Source organism: Pyrgilauda ruficollis, unplaced genomic scaffold (genome assembly GCF_017590135.1).
Source record: "Pyrgilauda ruficollis isolate IOZ18807 unplaced genomic scaffold, ASM1759013v1 scaffold53, whole genome shotgun sequence".
Lineage (NCBI taxonomy): Eukaryota > Metazoa > Chordata > Aves > Passeriformes > Passeridae > Pyrgilauda > Pyrgilauda ruficollis.
In genome coordinates this window covers 2,419,199-2,443,491 of record NW_024526933.1, presented here as the reverse complement: position 1 = coordinate 2,443,491, position 24,293 = coordinate 2,419,199, and the positions used below count along the sequence as shown (strand labels likewise).

At 40.4% G+C, this 24,293-nt stretch overlaps 1 protein-coding gene across 1 annotated transcript in view; it reads left to right on the top strand.

Annotated features, from left to right (window-relative positions):
- The first annotated feature begins 24,100 nt into the window (after positions 1 to 24,100).
- Positions 24,101 to 24,293, top strand: part of DAPK1 (death associated protein kinase 1) — an 86,540-nt gene continuing 86,347 nt past the window's right edge. Inside the window, exon 1 of the mRNA XM_041480734.1 lies at positions 24,101 to 24,114. The gene's annotated coding sequence lies outside the window, so the exon portion shown is untranslated. The remainder of the gene's footprint in view (positions 24,115 to 24,293) is intronic.

The window sequence follows — 24,293 nt, the reverse complement described above, 5'->3', positions numbered from 1 at the left end:
GTCAATATTAGTAAAGTGAATATACTTCTCTTCCCTCATGTTACCATGGACTGACTTCAGAATACAACCTTGCACATGCAAAGACACAATAAGCAATCAGGCCAGTTTTTAGAGCCAGTGTCCCAGACTTTGATTCATGTGGGACTGCTTCGTGGCTACTCTGGAGACTGGGCACTACATAACAGAATTAATTTCTAGCACAGCACCTTTTATTTAATGGTATACTTCAATGAAAATGTTCGTTAGCAAGCCGTGAGTAAATGTTTCTTTGGATGCAAGTGAAAAGCCAAGAATTTTATGAGGAGCATTCAGTTGCATAGGATGATGGAATTTTCCTGTTTAGATCATGGAATCATAGAATACCAGGTCTGGAAGGGACCTCAAGGTCCAATTTTTGGCAAATGCACAGTCTAGACAAGATAGCCCAGCAACTTGCCCCACTGAAAACTGTTCAGTGTTGGGAAATCCAACACTTCCCTGGGGCAATTATGTCAATGGCTGACTGTTCTCATGATAAAAATTTTTCCACTTGTGTCATGTGGTAAAACCTCCCCAGGAGTAACTTGTACGTATTGTGCCTTGCCTGTTCTGTGTGGCTCCTTGTAAGAAGGAAGTATCCGTTTTCTTTGTAGCCAATGCCTGAAATATTGGAACAGTCCCTAATCCTGATGCATCTCTAGGAATAGATAGAACTTCAGTATCTCTTTCATGACTAATTATAAAGCATGTGAGGAAACAAGGGATATTCTTCTCTTCTGATATTAGCATGTGAGATTGAGTAGGCAACATTGCAAGGCAACTTTGTTTTTGTAATCACACTTACTTACAGTTTTCCAGTCTTTTTTTACTCAGCATCCTGGGTGTAAAATAAAATTTTCCAGCATCTTGCATGACAAAACAGATAGTCCATTTTAAGATGAGATAGGGAAAATAAGTGTTTCTCTACATTCTTATTGCCATGAACACTTGCTCCCAGTATGGTGTTTACTGTGGTCACCGTCTTCTCTCTTAAAGACCAGGAAGGCTAGTAAAAGAATGCATTACTCAATATCCTGTCCGATAACTCTGCAGGCTGCAGGATAATGGCTGAGGAAGCAAGACATGGGACAGTGACAAATACAGCAAGCATTCTTGGAAGAGAAAGATTGCAAAGGCAGGAGTGCTGGTCCTGTCTTGTGCAATAATGTTACATTTGTCACCATTCATGCTGAACCGCTGCATAGTTGCTGATGTACTTCTCACCTTGAGCTTGCATAAAGAGAAAACTTGCCTCTTGAACTACTGTGGGAGTAAGAAAAATGTGTGCATTAATTGTGTATCTTAAAAAAAGCTGGTCATCCCTTTGATGATGGTACAGGATACTGTTTCCAGGAGGATGAAAATACAGTATCTTGTCTACTTTAAAACGGAAGGTCTGTGATAATAAGGAAACAGAAATTACTCTAAATGAAACCCAGTGTACTATCACTACACTGAAAAAAACAATAATATAGGAAATTCACCATCATTTTAATTGAAGAAGACGGTTTTTCCTCAGAGCAGCTGCACTATATGGACTTACAGATCAAAAAATACCCATATTCTATAGTTAAAAATGCTACCAGCTTCACTTTGATCTGCAGATTACATCTACGGTGGGATCCATAGCTACCTTGCACAGCAGAGATCGCTTGCTGAAAGTCGTGAAGCTTTCTGACACTGCTCAGATTGTAAACCACTGTCATATTTGGACTTATGAAAGATTTTCTATCTTGACACTGGCAGGACCTATGAGGAAGAGGAGCATTAGCTACACTGCTGTTCTTTACTTCTTGGGCATGTTTGAATAGCAAATGCCTCCCTACCACACAGCTGACTGGAGGGCAGGGCAGCAGCCTTGCTATTTGAGGTATAAACTCCTGTCCCTTCCCTCCTGAGACACTTAGGACTGCTTTTTTGTGAGGAAACACACAGGACAGACTTTTCACTGGAGAATTCACTGACCTAGCAGTTCTGCTCTTATGGCCAGCATTAACTATAGATGATCAAATGCATAACAATTTGCAAAATGCAGGTCTTGTTTCACCCTGCTTTGTGTCCTAAGCTACTAAACAAGAACTCATGCAGAGTTCTTTTACAAACAGGGAACAGTTTTTCATAAAGGGCATGCCTCAATTTGTTGAAAGATCTCAGAAAACAGTAAGTGAGCAGTGCATTTTTGCCTGCCTGCAAAGAAGAACTGCATTTGGTACTGTGTTTTATGTTCTTTCAAACCCATACAAGCACAGTGGGGTGGGTTTTTTCTTATCAAAAGAAGCACAAATTCAACAACAGGCTTTAAGCTGTGGGCTTTAAGCCATAACAATTTTTGAAACATACTGTGAATTGTAAAAATAAAGAAGATAATGCCTGTTCCTTCTGCAAGCCTGAGTTTGAATCTCTCCCTAGGCTACAAGCAAACACAAACATGTGGCTCTGATCCTATTTTTACTCTTCTGCATACATCACAGAGCTGTTGCAAACCAGCATGACTTGGAACTTGTATTAAAGGCACCAAATGCTAGTTAAGAAGGGCAGTTTGTAAAGGGCAGGGTGCAGCTGTAGTGAAATGCCCTGGGGATGGGAAATAAGTGGTCAAGGAGCATGAAGGTGCAGAGGGAATGATGTAGAAAGTAAGCACATGTTTTTTGCCTTCCATTGTAAACATTTAGTCGTCTTCACCAGTTAATGACCAGTTTCACAGAGCTTGTATTTTTTAGTCCTTTAGTTAACATCCAAACCTGAACATTCTGTGCTGGGAGAAAATACTGCAAACTGTTTTGAATTACAAAAATTATAGAGAATTTCCTTTCAATTTCTGCCTCATAATATTTAACTCCTGCAGACATGAAGTCATGTGACCTTTCTGCATCTAGACACTAAAACAAACTTGTGAACAATTTGCCTGAGAGCACCAATGTTTTACCTTGATTCCTTATATCCTGGGCAAACTGCAGAATCAGAACATGTCCATCCAAAAGCTACATCTGCATGAAAGCACATGTGCACTGCTTCGTAAGTGACTGTAGCTACTTTAAAATATATATATATATATAAGAAAAAGAAAAAAAGGAAAGAGCTGCTAGATTCTGCATTCTACAGTTTTTCTGGTTTTTGGTTTCATGTTTTGGAAAAATCTAAATTTAGGAATATACATGTAACTTTGTGGCCCAGTACTCAGATCTCTTCAGACTCCCATTTCCAGCTATTAGAGTTAGGCACCTGAAATGCATCGGAATGGGAATCTGGAACCCATAAGAGCAGAATAGTTCTAAAGAGAAGTAAATGTTATTTGGTAAGGGATAAATTATATTCAATGGAAAGTTTAGAGGGAAGTAAGAATAAGCAATTTTTAGACATTTGCCTACCACCAAAACTTTCTCTCTCACAATCTCACATTTGTCAGTGGAGAACCAGATGAGCTCATTAACATGGCTCTTCTCCTTATTTCTTACCCACTTAGGTGGACTAAATGGGTCCACCTAGAAGTGGTGCTAGAAATGGGTTTCATTGTTTTATAAAATCGTCTCCTTGCAAGAATTCTCCACCGGGATGATACACAGTGATGAAGGAGAGTAAGAGATGCTTAGATTCAAAAAATGTCAGCATGAGCAAGTTTCAAAGCCAGGTTGTGCCTTTCCCATTGATACAATTTTTTTTTTTTTTTTTTTTTTTTTTTTAAATGAAAAACAACTGCAGGATTCCATCTAGTGTTAATAGGTGATGGTGAAGACAGAATGTGATAAATATTTTCTTTTACCAGCTGTTGTCCTGGACTGTGTAAACAACTGATACTGTAATGCTAGGATTGCCTCAAAAGCAACAAATGGGAGGAGGATGAGGGTTTCTGGAGAAGCAACCACCAATATAAAGATATTGCACAATCTCATCAAGCCATATCAGGAGTATAGTTTCTTGGGTGTCAGACCAACTCATGATAGTCCCTTGGCAGGATGGAGGTGAAGTGCCACAAGCCAGAACTGACAAACCTTTGTTAGCCTGGATGCCAGTTCCATGCACAAACAAATTTGTTGCAGATGTCTCCTTTCCCTGCTATCAGGTCTTCAGACTGCATTCTCACTTAAGTGCATTTAACCTGGAAAAAACATATCAATAACTCATTCTTGAAACACAGTAGCATCTAGCAATACTAAAACCCCTGGAAGTGCTGAAGGCCAGGTTGGATGCAGCTTTGAGCAACCTGGTCTAGTGGGAGGTGTCCCTGCCAATGTCAGGGGTTGAAAATATATGATCTTTAAGGTCCCTTTCAACCAAAACCATTCATGATTCTACTATATGGAGAGACGTGAAGGTGCTGGAGAGAGTCCGGCAGAAGAACACAAAGATAATTATGGGACTGGAGCATCTCTATTCTAAGGAAAGGCTGAGGGAGCTGAACCTGTTCCAGCTCAAGAAGAGATGACTGAGAGGGGACCTCATTAATATCTATCAGTGTCTGAAGGGGTGGTTCAAGGGCATGGATCCAGGCTCTGCTTGGTGGTGTCGAGCAACTGCACAAGAGGCAATGGGCACAAACTGGTGCAGAGGAAGTTCCAGTTGGACATGAGGTAAGGTCCCTTTCAACCAAAACCATTCATGATTCTACTATATGGAGAGACGTGAAGGTGCTGGAGAGAGTCCGGCAGAAGAACACAAAGATAATTATGGGACTGGAGCATCTCTATTCTAAGGAAAGGCTGAGGGAGCTGAACCTGTTCCAGCTCAAGAAGAGATGACTGAGAGGGGACCTCATTAATATCTATCAGTGTCTGAAGGGGTGGTTCAAGGGCATGGATCCAGGCTCTGCTTGGTGGTGTCGAGCAACTGCACAAGAGGCAATGGGCACAAACTGGTGCAGAGGAAGTTCCAGTTGGACATGAGGAAGAATTTCTTTGCTGTGCAGGTAAACAAGCTCTGGAACAGATTGTCCAGTGAGGATGTGGAATCTACCTCACTGGAGACATTCAAGAACTGGCCAGACACAATCCTGTGCCATGTGCTCTGGAATGAACCTGCTTGAGCAGGGAGGCTGGACCAGATGGCCCATTGTGGTCCCCCCCAACCTTGCGCATTCTGTGATTCTGGGACATGCAGAAGGTTAACAAACCTCTACATTAAGGTGATAGATCCCACTGTCACTACAGTCTGGACAGCTGATTGTTTTCTGGTTCTTAGTCTTTTCCATTACACACATTTAAATAATCTTACACTAGGCGTAACAGAGGTGGAGGCACTTTCTGATCACTGATAATTTCCCCAGCAGGAAGCAAAACTTTTTTGGCATACAGAGTTATCTGTGTTTACACAGTCATACAACTTAATTATTGACCATGACAGCATTTCTTTCAAGGCCTTACCTTTCTTAGATGGATTTGCCTTCTCCAGCCTGATGATGTTTTTCTGTGTATTAAGAGATGTGCTACTAATCTGGGATATAGGATTTCTTGAGTTTGGATAGTGAGAGGCTAATGAATGGCCCATTGTTTTTTACTACTTTGGCTTCCTTTTCACCTCTTCAGAAACAAATGTATGTTTCAAAGCATCTCCATGGAAGAGTATTCCATTGCTCTTTACCACTTTTCTGCTTCCTGTATCACACAGTTTTTTCTTAATCTTTTTCCAGTGCAGAAGGGCATGCCATCCTCTGTGATTCTGTTAAGTTCAGATCTATCACAAGACAGCAGAGTGTAGAAATTTTTCTGTAAATAGAAAGATACTGAGTTCACTGCTAGTGAATAACTTTGCAGTTGTAAAGTATTGTTGTCCCAAAACAACAACTAACATTAGCTTTTACAGGAGGAAAGAGCAGGGTGACATCACTAAAAGGCAAAAGTACTAATCAAAGGCAACTTTAGCAGCTTCCTCAGTGAGCAATATTTTCTCCTGTTGGGAGAGAATTACAGAACCTAGCACAACCTACCTCATTTGGAAATGAACTCCATCTCACAATCTGAACTGCACAGAAAGTAGACGAAAATGCAATGTAGAAATTGTAGTTTAGCTGAAGGGAGAAAGCAGCAGACTGAAGGGAGACGAAGTTGTGTGTTGGACTAAAGGATCTATACTGTATAACTGAGCTACCCATGGTGGTCGCTCCCTGTAATTTCTAAGTACCCAGAAACAAATGATGAAGAGATTCAAGCCTAACTACAAGGAGAGGTGCTGTCTTCCTAAAGCTCTCCTATTGGAAGGGAAGGGTTAAAAGGTGAAGAATGGCAAGGAAGATGGTGGATTTGCTCAAGTGACCTTGCAATTGGGAATGCCAAGGCCTGGCGAATATCAGTGTGAGAAACCGCATGTTAAACCTACTGGTGTTTATCGTCTGTCTGTTTGGAGAAGTAGAATTTCTGTGTAGAGATAACATTAAGTGTTTACAGAGACTTGTAGGCCCTATCCCAGACATGTTCCAGCTCCCTGTTGGGAGAAAGATCAAAGCAGAGTCCATAAAAAGCACAGGGAGATCACAGCATGGTGCTAAACTACGCGTGCTCAGGCCCTGGATAAATGGGCACAGCAGCAGCCCCACTGCCCACGAGGACTGGACTGAGCCTGACGGTGCCTGCGCCCTCACTCGTGTCTCTGCTGCCCAGCCTTGTTTCAGGATCCTCCAGTTAGCAAGGTAATTGAGTAAATTTTTTCATGGCATTTCAGCTGCACTTTTTTGGTGGTTGCCCTGAGTCATCTGTGTGATGATTCTGTTGATTCACACAGCTGCAAACAGGTGTCAGGGGTCTGTTATCAGCAAACTTTCTCTAACAGTCAAGCCTCATAAGCTCTCAGATATGGAAACAGACAACAAGCATAGTCTCATTCTGGACAAGGAAGACCCTTCCAGCTCCGTCTTTTCCACTCCTTCCTCCTACCTAATGAATGAAAGACACCTATTTTGATGAGGCAAAGCTTTTCAGCTCTTTTCCTAAGTGCTGAAATAAGAGTATTTCTGTTTTTACAGGCATTAGCTACTCTATCCACTAGCAGCCACTCACAACAATGAAGAATAGGAAAAAACTGGAAATGGACATTACTGTCCTCCTTTCCATACAGAAGGTCCACTGGGGCCTTTTAAGACTAGTATAGGAGTCTTTGCTGAGGATCTCAATGGCTAAAGTAGTCGAGAGGTAAATCCTGACAACATGGGTAAGATTTCTGTTACCTTGTTCTTTTATCCAGAAACTGTGTGGAAAGGCCTTCTCTCTCTTATGGTCTGCAAACTGGGAACATGTGGTAGAAACAGCAGAAGTAACCTCTTACGTCAAGATCATGGTGTTAGCCATTGATCTTTTCTCTTCTGTTGGAAGTACCAACTTCATTGTTACATGAACAATTACATGAAAGCCCTGATGGTCCAATGTTTTGACTAATCTGCAAATGCTTAACTGAGGTTGCTCTTAGTGTCCTTTACAACTATATCTGAGGCAAAAGATTCCCCAAAAGATCTTTTGCTCTCAAAACATATATAACCACTATGGAAATCTGCTTCATTTGATGGATTTGCTTTCGTTACCAACTTCCTGGATACTATCTATTTTATTCAAGAGGCAACACTGTTTTCCATCATCCCATCACCATTACAAGCACCTGTTTGTCTCTTTTCCATTTATCTGTCAGTGGCATTGCTCTTACATTTCCCTTTAGAGTCATAAAGAGCCAGGTGCTACAGTGTTCCCTCATTTTGTTATCAAAGACAACAGCATCATATAAGGCAAATAGGTTTTCATGAGATGTAAACAGATTACCACCTCTGACTGGTAAATGTCAGGAAGAAACAAGGTCTGGTGTCCGGTGCTGCCAAGCATTGCAAGGTCACGCTAATGAGCCCTGTTAACAGAGGAAATCAGAGACCAGGAATTTATCATTGTCTTTGAGAAATAATGACTGCAAAGTAGAATTAAAATAGGAAAGGTGTCAACATCCTTTTTACTAGGATTCTCACAGAAAATTCAGACAGATGCTGACAGTGTTCTTTCTAATTTCTAGAATCACTGAAAAGAGGAAGAGGATCACAGGCCAAGGCTCAAAGTTCCCTGGCCCCAGATTTGAAAGACCAAGAGCAGTTCAGATGGTCTAAGGCCATAGGAAGGAAGCACAGGGTTGTACTAGGGTGCAGCTCTGGCCCAGGTCTGTGGGATCAAGCAGAGCACTGAGTCTCAGCTGCCTGAGACAGAGCCCAGGTGCTGGGAAGTGTTCAAGGCAGAAAGAGGCTCTAGCAACCAAAAACAGCAATCAAAGAACAGGATAGGAAGCCAAGCCAGATGAAGAGATACAAGGAGAGTAAACTGGGTGAAATAGATATAAGAACAAATTTGCTGTAGAAATAAATGAATACATTTCAAACTAAAGGAGGGTTACACAGTGTTAGGTTCTTCTAGATAGTTAACCAGTAATTTCAGAAAGAAGAAATCCCAGGGGAGTCAGCAAGAGCGCATGTTCCTCCCTGGAACACTTCTATAATCTCTACCATTTCATCAGGATGCCCCTACATTGTTGAGAAACAATATAGATAGTTCAGACTGTAAGGAACTGTGGCTTACCTGCCAGAACTCTCTACAATAAACGTAACTGATGCAGCAGATATAATAGACACCTCCATGTAGATAAATCATGTGGGAAAAAATGTTTATTTTACCAGTTTCACACTCGGGTAAGGGAGAAAGAACTGCTAAAAATTTAGAGCTTTGACCTGGACTGCTCAGCAGTAAAATATGCTAGTATTTCCCTGAAAGCAAAATACTTGGTTCAGGCACTAGCATAGCATCACTCACATCTTTTACTTCTCTGTTAACAACACAAATGAAAGTGTGAAGTGTGGATGTGACTTGACCACTGTAGAATGCCAGTAGCCCAACTAACTACCTGTAGCCCAAACCTCCTGAAATTCTGGAGGTTACTGCATGCACATGCGGCGCCACCACCTAACTCTGCACAAGAGTGCATGAAGACTCCTTGTTGTAGAGAAGAATTTACATTTCTTTCCAGGTTCTTTAGTTATGATCTGAAGTATTATTTTTTTCACCTAGAATGATATTATATGCCTCATCTTCGTCTTAACTGATAATATCTGACCCCTTGTAGTTTAGTTCTACTGTCTGTAGTATCAGTTTATTGTAAAAGGCCACATTTTGAATTAGGATCAAAAATGCTCATGTTCCCAGCAAAACCAATTTTCATTTGGAGGATGAAGAGCCCTGAGGCTTTTTTGTGTCTACAGCACTCTTTGTCTGGCAAGGTTGAGCTCTTAAGTTAGCACTAGCTTTGTCTTTGCAGTAGTATCTATGTTGCCATATGCCAGAATCAGTAATTTAAATTTAAAAGTCTCTTCCATTTTACGAAAATGTGTAATTTAATGTAATATTCCTTCTGTTTTACTGCACAAAGTCAGTATGTTTTTGTTGCCCTCTACATAGCTTGAAGATTTTAATGTGTGTTCTTCCTTTTCAGCCAATACCATCTAAGTGTAGTGCCTTTAAGAAGTTGTGTCCTGGTTCCTGTCCAGATCAGTGACAGCAGACATGACCCAGACCATGTTATTAAATACCATCTTATACATTGCCGGGGCAGAGAGAAAGGCAATCTCACTCTTCTGAGAAATGGTGGCACTTCCCAGTCAGGACAGCAAGCACGGCCGTGGTTGTGGCAAGGGTCCTTCCACTGTTGTTGTCCATGTTCCTGGCTTTGGTGAGCAATTTCCACATATATAATGCTCTCTTTGTACACTTTTGTTATTAATATTGTTGCTGTAACTGTTCATTTTATTATGTCATTTGTGACTGTGCCTGGATCCCAGGAGGAAGGGCGAGCCGTGTGACCGGCTAGCTGCTTGGCTCTTTTCCCTCAAGTGATGTCACCGCGCGGCCGCTCCCGGCCTTGAGCTCCTGAGCTGGGGCTGAGCGTAGCGGTTCAGCCTTTCGGCTGGAACCTCTCCTTCCACTTGGCCTGGCCGAAGGTGGGCACCCAGAGGGGTTCATCGTGGTAGCTGAGTGGCAAAAAGAGAGAGAGGGACTCTCTGGTGGCAAAGTTCCAAGATGTTTATTCTTTGCCCAAGAGAGAAGTGCCAAGATGTTACAGTGAAACAAACCCAAAGGGAACACACACAAAACAGCGCTGGCAAAGGCTTTACAACAGTTTATAAAGAAGGGCAGTCTCAGGGGAGGAGACTGCCTACAAACCAACCATGGGCCAGCAAGGAGGAGCAGGGGGTGGGTTCACATTAACACAAAGTCAATGGGGAAGAAGGAGGGAGGAGTGAACACATAATCTGCAAATGGGTGAAGGGAAACAACATAACTGACAGGGAACCTTCTGGCTAAAGGGGTGTAGCAAACAATAACTGGCAAGCTGCAGGGGCAGGGTTTAGAGGACTGACAGGGAAGAGTCTGGAAACATGGGAGGTGTGGAGGTGATTGACATGGAGATTGACGTAAGGAAAGGCAGGAAAATATGGAGTAAACAACTCTGCAAAGAACCATTTGGGAAACTGAACAGGGGGTATGGAATGAACCATTTCCAACAAGAGGAAAATCTAACATATTATGAATTAAACAATTAAAGCTCAAGAGCAAACCACAACACTCATTGCTGTTTCCCATAAATTGTTCCTATCTCAACCTGAGATTTTCATATTTTTGTGCCTCCAATTCTCAACTCCATCCCCCGAGAGAGAAGGGGAAGGGGAAGTAGGGTGAGCATATAAGTGGTGTCTCATTTGGGAGAGTCTTGGGGGACGCTGAATTGAGGAGTGCTATTCCTAAGTCATGACAACTGATTATTTTACACTTTGAACAAATGCATAAACTAATACCAATGACAGCAGACAAAATGAAATAAGTAGATAATTATGGTTACCCCGTCTTTTCCTGCTTGGTCTCCTCTTTGTGCAGTGGTTGACACTGGGGTAGATTATAATTTCATAGGGAAACTGTTAATGAAAGCATTTCCCCTTGCACAGAATTTTCAGGGCCAAATGGAAACTGTAGCTTGACCAAAAGTTGTAAGACTGAGGACTCATGCTACAGTTATTCTTCTACACAGCATTGTCTTTCTGTCAAGCAAATTCCAGCACCTCCTTCTTTGTGTTTACCTGCCAAAGCAGAGGATAGCAAAAGCCTCACTGCACCAATTTCACCCTTTGCTTTCTTGGCAGGCCTTATTGAAAGCAAATCTGTTCACTCTGTTCACTAATCCTATTGCATTTGTGAGGGAAGAAGTGGAGATTGGTGAGGAGTGTGTAGACCTGAGGTTCCATTCTCTAACCTGAGAAGAGCATAGGCAAAGCAAGTTGCTTACTCTCAGCTGCTACAGGAGTAGCACTAGTCCTTCTCTGCAGCTGAGTTCTCCTGAGCAGTGCGCACAGTGTGACCTAGTGAGCACAAAGAAAAAGGCTAGGCATATGGCTTTACATTGTTCAGGCACAATAATTCCTTAACTTCCTTCTTATTCTTAGGAAAGAACATTTGGAAAGTATTGTTTTAAGTGTTATTTCTTTATTTTCTGTGCCATTGCAAAACCAAGCCTTTTCATGATTAAAGCTAATGTCTGTACAGGCACCGAGCACAAAGTGGTTCCCACCACAGAGAGCTCCCTTGTGACGCACGCTGAAGCTGATAGGACCACTTTGCAGTCCTTCCTTTCACTGTGGTGAAGAGTAGAAGGGCAGGAGTCATACTGACAGTGTTTTTTATATAAACAAGCCTCAGAAAAAAAGATCACCATTCATGAATGTTGCTATGATACCAGAATTACATAGGCTCAGTGTCATTCAGGGAAGTGCAATCCCTGAATGTACACTAGGGTTTCCTGCAGCCCACAAGCAGACACAATTCCAGCTCTTACACTGCAGTATTTATTAAAACCTACCTATCTAACAATATGTTCTTTTGCCAAACCCTGAACAATAATCAGTGGTTAAATAGTGTATTCGTACAGTATAATGTGGGTTATATTGTTGTTTTGTAGTTAAAGACAAGAATGAGCATCCTATTTCTCTTCTTTCTACCAAGTTAGACATCAATGCTGTGATGACATCCCATGCATTCCACCTTTTCTCCCCCTGTTACACTGGTGCTGCTATAGTGCATCACTATAAAGGAATTTAGATCTCGGATTGTCTTTTGGTCCCAGAAGAATGACATCTATGTAAGGCAGACTAAAAAATAACTTTTAATTGTCCAGTAAAATTATGTGCTAATGCTTAGCATCTACTTCCAGTCCCAACAGCTCAAAAACCAGCATTTAGGGGAAATTTCTATGGAGTTTAATAAAGAATGACAAGCTTTCCATCAAATGGTTAGAACTACCCAGAGAACACTGTAACAGGGATGTAATTCTTCCTTCATAGCTATTAGCTGCACTTAATTTCTATGGAATCTTTCTGATTTCTTTCTTCTTCAATTCAATAAGAATTTTCCATAGGAAAAACATGCACACTTACTGCAGCCTACACAGATACAAGGCAGAATATATCTATATTGTTTAATAGAAGGTAAAATTGCTACTTTTCTGTTACATACAAGGTGGGAGGTCTCTGCTGCATAAATTCTGAGCATTTGATATTCAACAAAACTCAGTTCATACTAAACATACTTTGTTTCAAAAAAATATTATAACTTAGGCTTAACTAACAGCAACTGCAAAGTACTCCACAGTATTCACAGAGGTCTCTGTAATGATTATCAGCCTTAGAAGAAGAAAAAGAGTGGATTTGTGCCTGCCATATATTATTGCTGGGGTATAGTAATAGCACAGGTGAATTTAGGTGCTCGTGGTTAGTGCTTAAAAAAAAAGTCAAGTATGTCTCTGAAAAAATCAATGCGAAGTTCTGTACAAACACATAGGAAGGCCATGCTCATTTAAAGCTCCATTAGCAGCACAAAGGGATAGAAGAAGCTGATACTCCACTTGACACTAGCAGCAGTGCCAAGGCTCACTCACATCAGAGGGCCTGGGCTTCCTGCCAGAGGGCCTGCCAGCAGGAAAACTGGTAGTGATGTTGTGAGAATAAGAAGAGCACATAAACATTAAAAGCAGATACCAGGCCAAAAAGCACATAAGGTTGTCCCTGTTCTTTATGCAGCAAGAATTCTGAGACCAAGTTTTACTTCTTCAGTATCATGGACGTGTAATTCAGTGCCTTTCCATCCCGATACAAGTATTGCAGTTTCTGTGAGCAGTAACTCTGTGGCAGAATCTTTGTCTGCTGGACAGAGTCCTTTGATTGAAAATTCATAATTTATAGGCAAGACACTTGAAGAGAGAGTGAAAATTGACCTCAGAAAATTTCTCAGCAGCACTGGTCCTTGCAGATGTTTTTTTTTTCTGGACAAAGGCTGACATTGCACAATATGCCCTAGAAGACTTCCCTCTTTGCCAGAGATTTTCATCTCAGGACACCTAACACATGCTAAGGTTTGTTTGCAGCCTTGTTTGCCAACAAAGATGAGGAAGTGTGTGCTCCAGAGCTGTATGAGTAAGGTCAGTGCCAACCACAGATTCCTGTACTCAACAACCACAGAGCCCTGTATGCAACTCAGGTCCCAACCACTTTCTGAAATGGTCCAAAGGTGAACAATGCCTGACAACCTAATCTGCTATAAATGTATGCTAAACATAGTGAAAACGTGGTAAGTTAATATTTCTGCACCTCCCAACTTGGCAGGTAATTCTAAACCGAGTTTTTAACAGAATGGCGTCCTTGTTTCATCAACATATTGGAGGGAAAAATCCCTTAGGGTCCTATATAAAAGGTAATATACGTTAGCTTTGTTTTCTGTCGAATTGAGTCCCTGGTTCTTCTTTGTTCGTGTTTCAGTTTTGGGTCTGGTTTGTTTGTGTTTTGTATAAATTAGTCATACAAAGAATTGCTTTGTTTGAATCAGTCTCTTGCTATAGGTGTGCCACCTTTCTTCACTAAATTTGTATTTTAACTATCAATATTATTGGTGCTCCCAGGGGTTTTTTGTTCCTGGAGCTCAGGGTATCTCACAGCAGCAGGTACCTCTTTTGGAAGATCTGTGTCAGAAAAAAGGTGTGGAAAAAGATCATTTTAATATCTTACAAAAAGCTTGCAGATACTTCAAAATACACAATCAATGTAAAAAAAAATATAATTACACCTGGTGTAGAGCTAAAATAGTACAAACATGACTACACAATTGAAACTAACAAAATTTGTGAGCAAAGAAATAACAAATTTTTTTTTTTTTTTTTCTCCATAGTGCAGGTATTAGGAGAACAGGGTGAGATAAAGCCTAGTCATGAAATGAAGATGCCTCAAAAGGGAAACAGGGGAGCAGATCTCCAGTACAGGCTAATCGTTAGCTCGTCTGGCTAGTAGATCACAATGCTCATTTGAACCCTAAAGAGGGAAAGAAACCCAGAACTGGTCACTCTTCCTTGTGTCAGCAGCTTGAGTCCAGCAGACAGAGTGGTGATCCCAGGGCTTTGGTAGGCATTGCTGGCAAAGAGCCACGCAATATTAATCTGGCATTCTGATAAAAGGCTTTACTTCTTCCTGAAGAGGCATGATTAAAACTGTTCCTTCATTTAATGTTGCTGCAAAGCTTTAACCTTTCTCACAGAGAAAGTGTAGAAAATTGGCTCCCTAAGAGCCTATTCACCATCCCAAGCTGCTGCAGTTCCTAAAGAGAAATGTTGCTGCCAGGGTGTCTTGTAATGGCCATCAAAACCTACTTCAGTAGCTTTAACCAGAAGTAATTGTTTTCATTAATTTTTCTATCTGTATAGAATAGAAAATGGTGCAGGCCAAATTCTGACCTCAGGTACATCTTGTTAGATCTCGAGGAACTCTTCAGTAGCTGTAAAAGAAATGTAAACTCTAAGTGGTCTATAGCCTGAACATCAAGAACATAAACAGGAAATTTGCTGTCAATTCACAGCAAGTCAATAAAGCTAACACAACCATACTTTATTTCTTTTAGGAGAAATGTTAGTAGCCACAAACATTTATTTTTCATATTTACAAATATTTCTGTACAAATGAATACAAATACAAATGAACAAAATACAAGCAAGGAAAAGGGAGGGTTTGTCAAAAATGTGATTTCTCCTTTTGTGATACTTTTTTATTGAACCCTATTCAAAAAAAAAAAAATCTGTTCTTTGTTGCCATAGCAATAGATTCCCAGGGTGAAATTATATCATACTGCCTTTCTTCTAGGTTTCTGCTATGTGCTATCACCACCCACTCTCCTTCATTACAGTCAATAATCAGCAAAACCTCCCCACCCCCAGCCTTTATTCATCTGCATGTTTTGGGGTGGAGGATGCAATAATTGTTGTTTTGACAGGTGTAGAGAAGACAAGTGAATTCTCAGTGTGCTGAGGAAGCACAGGACGTGCTGCCTGAAATGTTTCCAGTCCGGTCCCCTTTGACAATGCCTGTGAGCAGCCGTCCATCCGCAGTCTCGTATCTCTTCCGCACATGCACTAACTGCTGGTGTCAGCTCTATAGCACTGCTCTCTGTCTCTTGGGAGAGATGGGAACAAGCACCTGCACTAACCCCGCATTGCTAAAACAATATCGAATTTGAAGTACAACCCTGATTTTCTTAGGTAAAATGCTGTTGCATTAATTCAGTGTGTCACCTTTCCTTTGCACCACAGCAGCTTCAAAATTAACACCTCCATAGCAGACAAACAGGCCAAGAAGAGCTTGCAGAACACACTCCAGAGTCTGAACACTGGAACACAATGTAATCTAATTTTGACAGGCGTGTACCAGGAAAGAAAAAATCCTGGCTTACAAATAAATGTAGTTATTCTGAAACAATGTACCATTTCCACTCTAACGCTCAGTATCTAGCCTGGCATTTGAACTGTGTGGATATTTCTCCAAGGCTGGATTCATACATGCCTTTTCTTTAGCACTAAATCCTCCTAAGTGGTTAAGTTAAACAGTTAATTCCTGTTAAATACTGACCTTGTTAAAATTATACTGGTTCCATTACTTCACAGAACCAAACCAATTTATCATACTGATTAACAACAGCTGAAGAACTAGCCTTGGATAACTTTCTGACATTAAATATTACAGAATAGTTTTCACTTCATTTGGAATAGACGTTAGTGTTCTCTGGTGTTTCTTCATGTTCTCACTACTCATAAAAGGCAGTGCAGCTGCAGATTTTCCAAGGCCATGGCAGAGACATGAGCTTCCTCATTCCTCCTCCTCTGGTCCCAGTCCTTTTCCATTACCACTGCTTTTGCTCCAGAGGTCCTGTTTGTGTAGCTGAGTCACCAACCCACCCATCTCCCTCACTTGGATTCAAGGTGGTCTCTCCCCTTGAGCAATATTCACCAGGTTTTAAATAGTAATTTCTAGTATTTAATCTGAATTACTCATATGTCTTTGTTATTCTTTCATGTATCCTCACTAGATTTTTTTTCTCATTGGCCACATTGTAAAATGTCTTTGATAGTTTAAATACTGGTATGCAATGTTAAAATAAATAAAAAGAGAGAGAAAGAAAAAGAAAAAGGAGCTTTGAAAGTGCTTCACATAATATTATGCATTAGGTTTTTGCAACAGCCTGATAGCTGAAGGTCGTGTCTGCATGACAGAACTCTTTCTCCTTGCCTGTCAGTTAAATTAGTTGCTAAATATGGTTTCAGGTACAAGACCCATCATTGTTAATGCATGTCTTTGTTAATTCAAGAATAAGATGTTCTGAATGCTTACTTCCCATTTAGTAATTCTTTGTGGATACAATGGTATCTATTTGAGCAATACACATATAAATAATGTATAATTTTTGTAATGTGAATAGGAAGGAATTATGATGCTACTTTTCTTATGAGAATACTAGAATGGCATTCTGTATTTTAATGGTGGACCCATGCTGCTCCCTATATCTTGAAGTCAGGGTGAGATTCTGGATTTGAAAAGCAGTCCCTTTAGTTAAGCACATAAGTTTGACCTTCACCCTTCATGAAAGGATACTGCGCACTGAGGTGCTCACCCAGCAGAGTGATGACAAACTCTCCAGCCTGTACTTATGTAAGCAGTGGTTTACTCCACCGGATTAACAGTTGATGTTGTTATGTCTAACATCTAGATCTCCAGATCTGCTTTGGTGAATCTCAGCTTCTGATTCCTGCAAGAAGTTACCATACTAATACGGAGCTGTGACAATCACTAATAAATAATAAAATATATATTGGTTTTTGCAATACAGCAATACCCCCACTTGTCACACCTATTCTGTTAGTAGCTGAGAAGCCTCTAGGGTATATGGAGAAGGAAAATCCTTCAGGGACTCAGGATGTAAAATCCTACTGGAACAGTTGAGTATGTAGGTATATGGCTGCTGCTTTTCCTTTGAAAATTGTACAGAAAGAAGATAATCTCTAAAATATACAGCAGTAACCCATCCATTGTAGTACCTGAACTCATTAAATCATTTGTTCAGCTTTATTTGTGATACAATAATAAATTTAAGGGATGAAATACAAAATTAATTGAAGGCATGCTGGAAAGGATTCATTCAGCTGAGAAAAAATGGTTTTAACACTCCTTTTAGCATACTCTGAACCACGCATCTTGGGAAGTGCTCAATACTAGTCCTCAACATTACACATACATGCTGTGTTAATTTTGAAATTTTGTCCCAGAGTCCTTCCTCCACCATTTTTACTTCCAGCTACACCAGCAAAAAGGTGCTATGAGGTAAACTGTCTGACTCTGATCCTCATCAGGCCTTTGCACCTTCCACAGCAAGGTTGGACATATTAGGTTGTGTTACCTTGAACTAACAATGTGACTTGGTAAAATAAAGTGGAGGGTCTGGGGAAACAAACTTCAGCAGGCAATGGTTGAGCATCACAACCAGTACCACTTACACCAGGCAGACTTAAAGATCAAACTCTGAAACTGGCATTTCATCAGAACAGACTTTTTTCTATACCACAGGAAACTTCAACTGGCTTGATTAGAGTATTTGAGCAATATGCAGCATCTCTTAATCAGCTCTCCAAGATTTTGTGTCATTTACATAACAGAAGCCTCTTGTGTTGTTTTTTTTTTTCTTTTGCTTGATGAATCTGCCAGTTTGCAGAAGTTTAGTTGTGCTTCTGCCTAGCTCTCTGCATGGCATACACACACACAGAGAAGCCCTTGGCACAATCACAGTGTGTTGTGGGCAATACCTGGGCAAAGGAATCTCGCACAAAGGAAACTGAACACAAAATTCCAATTTCTCTCTTCTGAAATTAAGCACAATTGTTTCATTGTCTGCTGTACATGTAAGCAAGATAGGCAGATGGAATGTATGGGCATGAAACATGCCAAAGATGATTACTTTAGCTCCCTAACATCTAGATGACAATTCTATACAATTTCTGTTTGTTGTAGATTCATGCTTAGGGTTGTTTTGTTTTCAGAAATGCCCAAATACACAGAGCAGATGCTGCAAAACAGCCAAACAGACAGCTTTTTTTTTTTTTTTTTTTTCATATGCTGGTGATTTCACACATAGGCATTTCACACACAGCTGGAGAGTGCTACTCCTTTAACACTCCACCATGTCAGGGTGCCGGGCAGCTGATGTGTTCATCCCAGTTCATGATTTTCAAATTGCTGCCCTTGATTCTCCAGTATTTTGAGCAACCTGGATCATGTACTAATCCTACAAAAAAGTCTCCCACATTTCTACCTTTAAATATCACCTGCTAAATCTGTTCTGGTTTAGCACTAGTCTTGCATTATCAGCTTTTCTCCAACAAAAATTGTGACAGGCACATGCAAGAACCAGTGTGAAGACTGAGTTTTTGATGAGTGTACAGATTTAAGATTCCTGTGGTAAATGTGATTTCAAAACCAAAGAGATAGTAACGCTTGCTGTAGTAACAAGGTATTTTTTGTGGACTCCGCAGTAGTATATCTGTCATGCCAGACCTGCTAAGACAGGAAAAATCTGGGGCAGCATTTAAAAGCATTAATGACTTTAAATCCAGATTTTCACAGTACATCCTTGAAGGAAACACTGCTGTGTAGGTGTCTTGTCTCACGGTATCTGACAGAGACAGTCCTAGAGTCTAACTGGAATAAGGAGTTAAGTGTTAGGACAACATCTTTTTTCAATCATCATCACTTATTTCAAGTCTTATACTTGAAATATGTGCACATCATGCAGATCCTACAGACATTCTTCATGTACAGTTTAGTCATGTTTAGCTAAAAAAAGAAAAAATATTTTCAGCAGCTAAATATATATCCATGGTTTGGGGATTAAACTCTATATCTAGCCTGCATTTCCCATGCCTTATCTGTAAAATGGTAGATTAAACACTACTCAGCATTTATTTCTAAGGATAAGGTTATGACCGCCACATTACCATGGCAAAGGAATTTGAACCCACAGGTGGCTTTGACAGGCAACGAGCCAAGGCCACTTGTCAGCAAGCACATTTACCTTCTAACACCTGACATCAGCAGGAAAGTAGCGTGGGAAGTTTGGTGGGTTACAGCACCAAAATAAACCACCACAGGCACCATCCCGCTAATCTCTTGTACCCATCATGCAGGTTTCTCTAAAGCTGGTTCTTGTGGATGGTGAATGCATGGAGCACCTGTTCAGCATATACAAGTAAAATTACTTTACACCTAACTGTTACAGAGGTGTAGGAAAGGATAATTAAAGAAACCAATGTTTGCGAAGTATTTGGGAGCACTGAATGAAAGTCATTGTATAAATTTAAGTTCCCTTATTAAATGGGGTTTTTTTTCTTTTGTACATGTGTATACTTGGATTCCTTTGTTTCTATACTGACCGGAAATGTAGAGAATCCCCTAAAAAAGAAAAGAGAATAAGTAGACATAAATACAGAACAGGAAATGCTACCTCATCTTTTCATGAAACTTTCTGATCTGTGTAAATATATTTTTGTTCTATTGTATATTACTGGTAGGTCTGATGAACTTTTATATTTCAAAACTGAGTGGCAGGAAATCTAATGAATATTGCATAAAAGCTAATGCAAAGCTCATGGTTTTATCACAGTAAATGTTATAAAATTTATTATTAAACATGCATATCACAATACTGAGATGCCAGTTAAGTTCAAGGTTTATAGTGCAATATACAGTGCAAATAAGTCCCTTATGGTCCCTGTAAATTTCTTGAGGCAGCATGGGAATTACCAGGGATTTCCAGCAAGGGTTTTCTTGACTTCTTCCAAGTATAGATTTGGAATATCCTTTGGCCTGACTGAAGAAAATTTACAAAAAATGCAGTAACATGTTTTTGTTTTTGTAGGAAACCAACTGTTTGAGCTCAGAATTAAAAATTCAAAAAAACCAAAGGATTTAGTTGTGCTACTTTAGAACATATATATTTTTGCCCACAGAATATGTTGTCCAATATACAACAAAAAGGTATACTATTAGAAGTGATATTTTAACTAAAACTAAGAAAATACACATCTACCTTACTTAAATTGTACATTAACACAATCTTTGTCAAAATGTTTTGAGTTGCAGTAAACATTCTTTTCAGAAAAAAAAACTGGTTCTGCCAAAAAATTAAAATCAGGCATTTGCAGATTATTTTCCATTAAAGAAACATACAATAACACAGAGAACAAACCTACAAGTGAGAATTATTATAATTCAAAGGAATGTAATTGCTGTTTAGCCCTGATTTTGATTAGTGATTGTTCTTGGGTCATTTGTCAAAGGCTTTCATGATCACAGTTCAGCTTCAGGGAAAATAAGCCCTCCACCGCAGATGTGAGTCTTCCTGTTTCCATCAACAGTTTGCATTTTTCAGTAAAGAAAAGCATGTTTTGGGGTATGTACATGATATTGGTATGGGTCCCTGATGAATAAACACATGAGTTAACAGGTGCTAGGTTAGCTGTAAGTCTTTTGAAAAATGAAATTTTTTTTTTTTTTTCCTCCTGAGGAACTGACATAAATACCTGGGTAATAAAAGAGGCACTAATCATTCTGAGATGCTTCCAGAACAGTGATGCTGATAATTTTCTATGAACTTTATTTCTACTTGTCTTCCAAAATACAGCAATTAAATGAATTTTGCAATTTTAAACAACATAGTATTTTGTTCACTGATTGAAAGGCTAAGGAATTATTTTCCCAACTAGAAAAATTTAGTCTGCACCACTTAGTTGAGTTTAGTTACTGCCCTAAAAATACTGCCCTGTGAGGCTAGAGGTCTTACCTTGTCAGCAGCTTTAGGCCTTTGTGAATCAGTGTTTTCTGTCTACTTTCTGAGTGATGCAAGGCCTAATCACAAAATGCACTGGCACACCTGGAGCAACTTTTCTAGGATAAGTGCTTTGGGTTTACTAAAACTAAGTGGCTCTGTGACACCAGTGGTCACCTTTCAATTGTGCTATCGTCCCTGATGTTTATGATGGATAGGGAAGCTCAGTTTTTGGGAGCAGTAACTAGACTGCTTTGTCTAGCTACTGCTTTTGAGAAATTTTTTGAGAAATTAAAATAGCGATGGAAAACCTATAAATCAGCAGAGCTTATCACACAAAACCCAGGAAATTGCTTCTATAGTCATGCTGAAAAAAAAAAAATGCTGATCTCTTAAAAAGAAAACTATACACAGAAGAAGTAATAGCCAGCCTAAGTAATTTATGTTCTTTGCCATAATTGGGATCTTACATTGTTAGGATAGACATGTTACCTGGATGTCAGAAAATAACCTGACAGTGATTTTGAAAAGATTTATCCTGAAACAATACGTGTAATATGCCTCCTTGTCTGTTAACTTTGTGTAGAAAAGGCTGGGTGGGTTCAAGAGCCAAGTGGCTAAAGAGTGCTATAAATCACTTGTCTTGCAGAAACAATGTAGCTTTCTTTTCACTTAACACTGCTGGGGGATACATATACTTTGCAAATTTGATTCTTTGTAATATTTACTGAGAAACAGAACACTTGCTTTTCAACACAATGCTTCACGTAGTAATCTGGCAGGCACAAATCATTCCTTTAAAAACACATTTGTTGTTACTAATCTTGCTCCTGAGCCTCTTTCACACTGAAATAATCATTATTGCTCCTGATTTACAATAGTGTTAGTAAGGAGTTAATCTTACTTTATTATTTTTGTTATATTACATTAAGTGAAAAAAGCACACTGGCTTGAAATCATGGAACTATGAAATCATGGAGATTCTGCCACCAAGTTTATTAGGGCTGGATTTCACCCCATATTAAACCTATAAGCATAAACCACAATCACAGCTGCTGAATTACATTTGACAGCAATGTAGAATTATTTATTCCATTTACTACATGTACAATCCACTAACTCTCATGAACGCCAATGAGCATTTTGAAGACACAGCAATGGGACTGTTTTCACCTAGACTAACTGTTCCCACCTGGTGGGTGATGAGTCCCAGCAGGAACTGGCAAGCCCTTTGAAAGGGAACTGCATCAGACAAAACCAGGTGAGTACGTTTCTGAAGTAACAGGAACAGTGCTTCTGTTGGCAAACCTCTTCTTTTGCACCTGTGTACACCATGGCATGGAAATGCCATTGTGGCTGACTTCCCTCAAGTGAAGCATTAACTCCTCTTCATACATGCAACGTGGTGACCTGTGCTGTTGCTGCTGCCACAAGAGATTCAAACACAACCCCGCACTCACTGAGGGGCCTGGACAACGGAATTCAGGCATCCCAGACCTAGATGGATGCCTGGCAAGATTTCCACCTTCTAATAGGACTATTTAGTGAAAGGGGAAAGAGAAACATTTAAGCAATTAATTTTTCTGTTGTTTTTTTGCATCTTGGTAATTATCTCAGTTATGGTGTACTGATTCCAATGTGCACCTGCTTTACTTGAATCAATAGCAAAATTCCATTTCCTTCAGTTGAAGCAGGGCTGGCACATAAAGAGTAATACTGAATTGCACGTTTGAGCACTGCTTGCAATGCAAAATACATACGAAGTACAAGAAATTTTACTCTTGTATGAGCTCAGGACCCCCATAAAACATAGCAAAGTAAAGAAGTTAAAAAACCCTGAAGAATCAAGCAAGGTTGGAGTGTTGGAAATTCCATGGACTGGCTACACTGGTTGTCCTTATTTTCAGCAAAGGAACAATCTCCCAAACCAAAATGAACTTTTGAACATTTACCCCATGTTTGTTAAAAGCCTGGAACTGTGTTGAAAATCTGACAGCCTAAACTGTACGAGTCATGACTTTGAAAACCTGTTAAACATGTAGAAGATGGACTGAAGAAAAGGCAGAGCATCCATGCTCCTGCATCATTGGCTATAAACGAAAGAGGGGTGCATAGTTCTTGATCTAAACTCTTTGCAGGTGGTCTTGTGTAACTTCACATCCAACAATCCAACCAAATACCCACCCTTCAATTTACAGATGACTTCAGTGGAGGTGAAAAACATTTTTGACACTTGTACAAGGTCATGCTGTAACTCACTCAGAAAATACCAGGGATTCTATACTTGTTGATCTGTATCTGAAGGTTAGGCTCTTTCAAGTGCTAAATCAAGTAGGTGTGAAATCATATGAGTGCATTGAACTTCCTGTTACCTTTGATGAGCAATTCTCTCTCTGAACATCTCCAAAGTTCAGATGGAGATGGAACTTAAAAGTTGCTCGGTTATGTGACGTCATTTACTTTTCAAAGGCTGAACAAAATGGATGGGAGGAAAATAGAGCTACTAGGAAAAACACTTGCCTCCAGCATGTAATCAGTACTCAACCTGACATGGGACCAATACACTACAGAAAACATAAAGTGCTGGGAAATCTGAGCCAGAGGAGCAACAGAAGCACATAAGATGACACGAAAACGCCAAATATAAGGCACAACACCCTGCAGAGGGAGCAGACTGTATCTTGTATTTTGAAAAAATGTGATTATTGTGTCCTGGTGAGATAATACCTGCAAACAGCACATAAGCATTTGTTTTCTGAGGTGCCCGAGAGCGCTGCCAGCGGCTGAGGCTCCCATCTCCGTGCGGGCCGGCAACATTCGGTGTGCCCGGGGTGGACACGTGTTCCACACGGACTACAGCTACTGTCCTGAGCTCGCCGCTGTTGGTGCGGCCCGGGGGCTCCGGACGGGCGGGCGCTGGGTGAGGACCTCTTTTTTGGTAGAGCAGGGTGCCAGCAGGGGCTGGGCGGAGGGCAGCAGCCGCCAGTCTCTCGGCTGCCCTGGCCCCCGCTCCCCCTGCCCGGGGCGGGCGGAGGCGCGGGCTGCGGGAGGGCGCGGCCGGCGGGCGCACACAATGGCCGTGCCGGGAGCCGCCCGCAC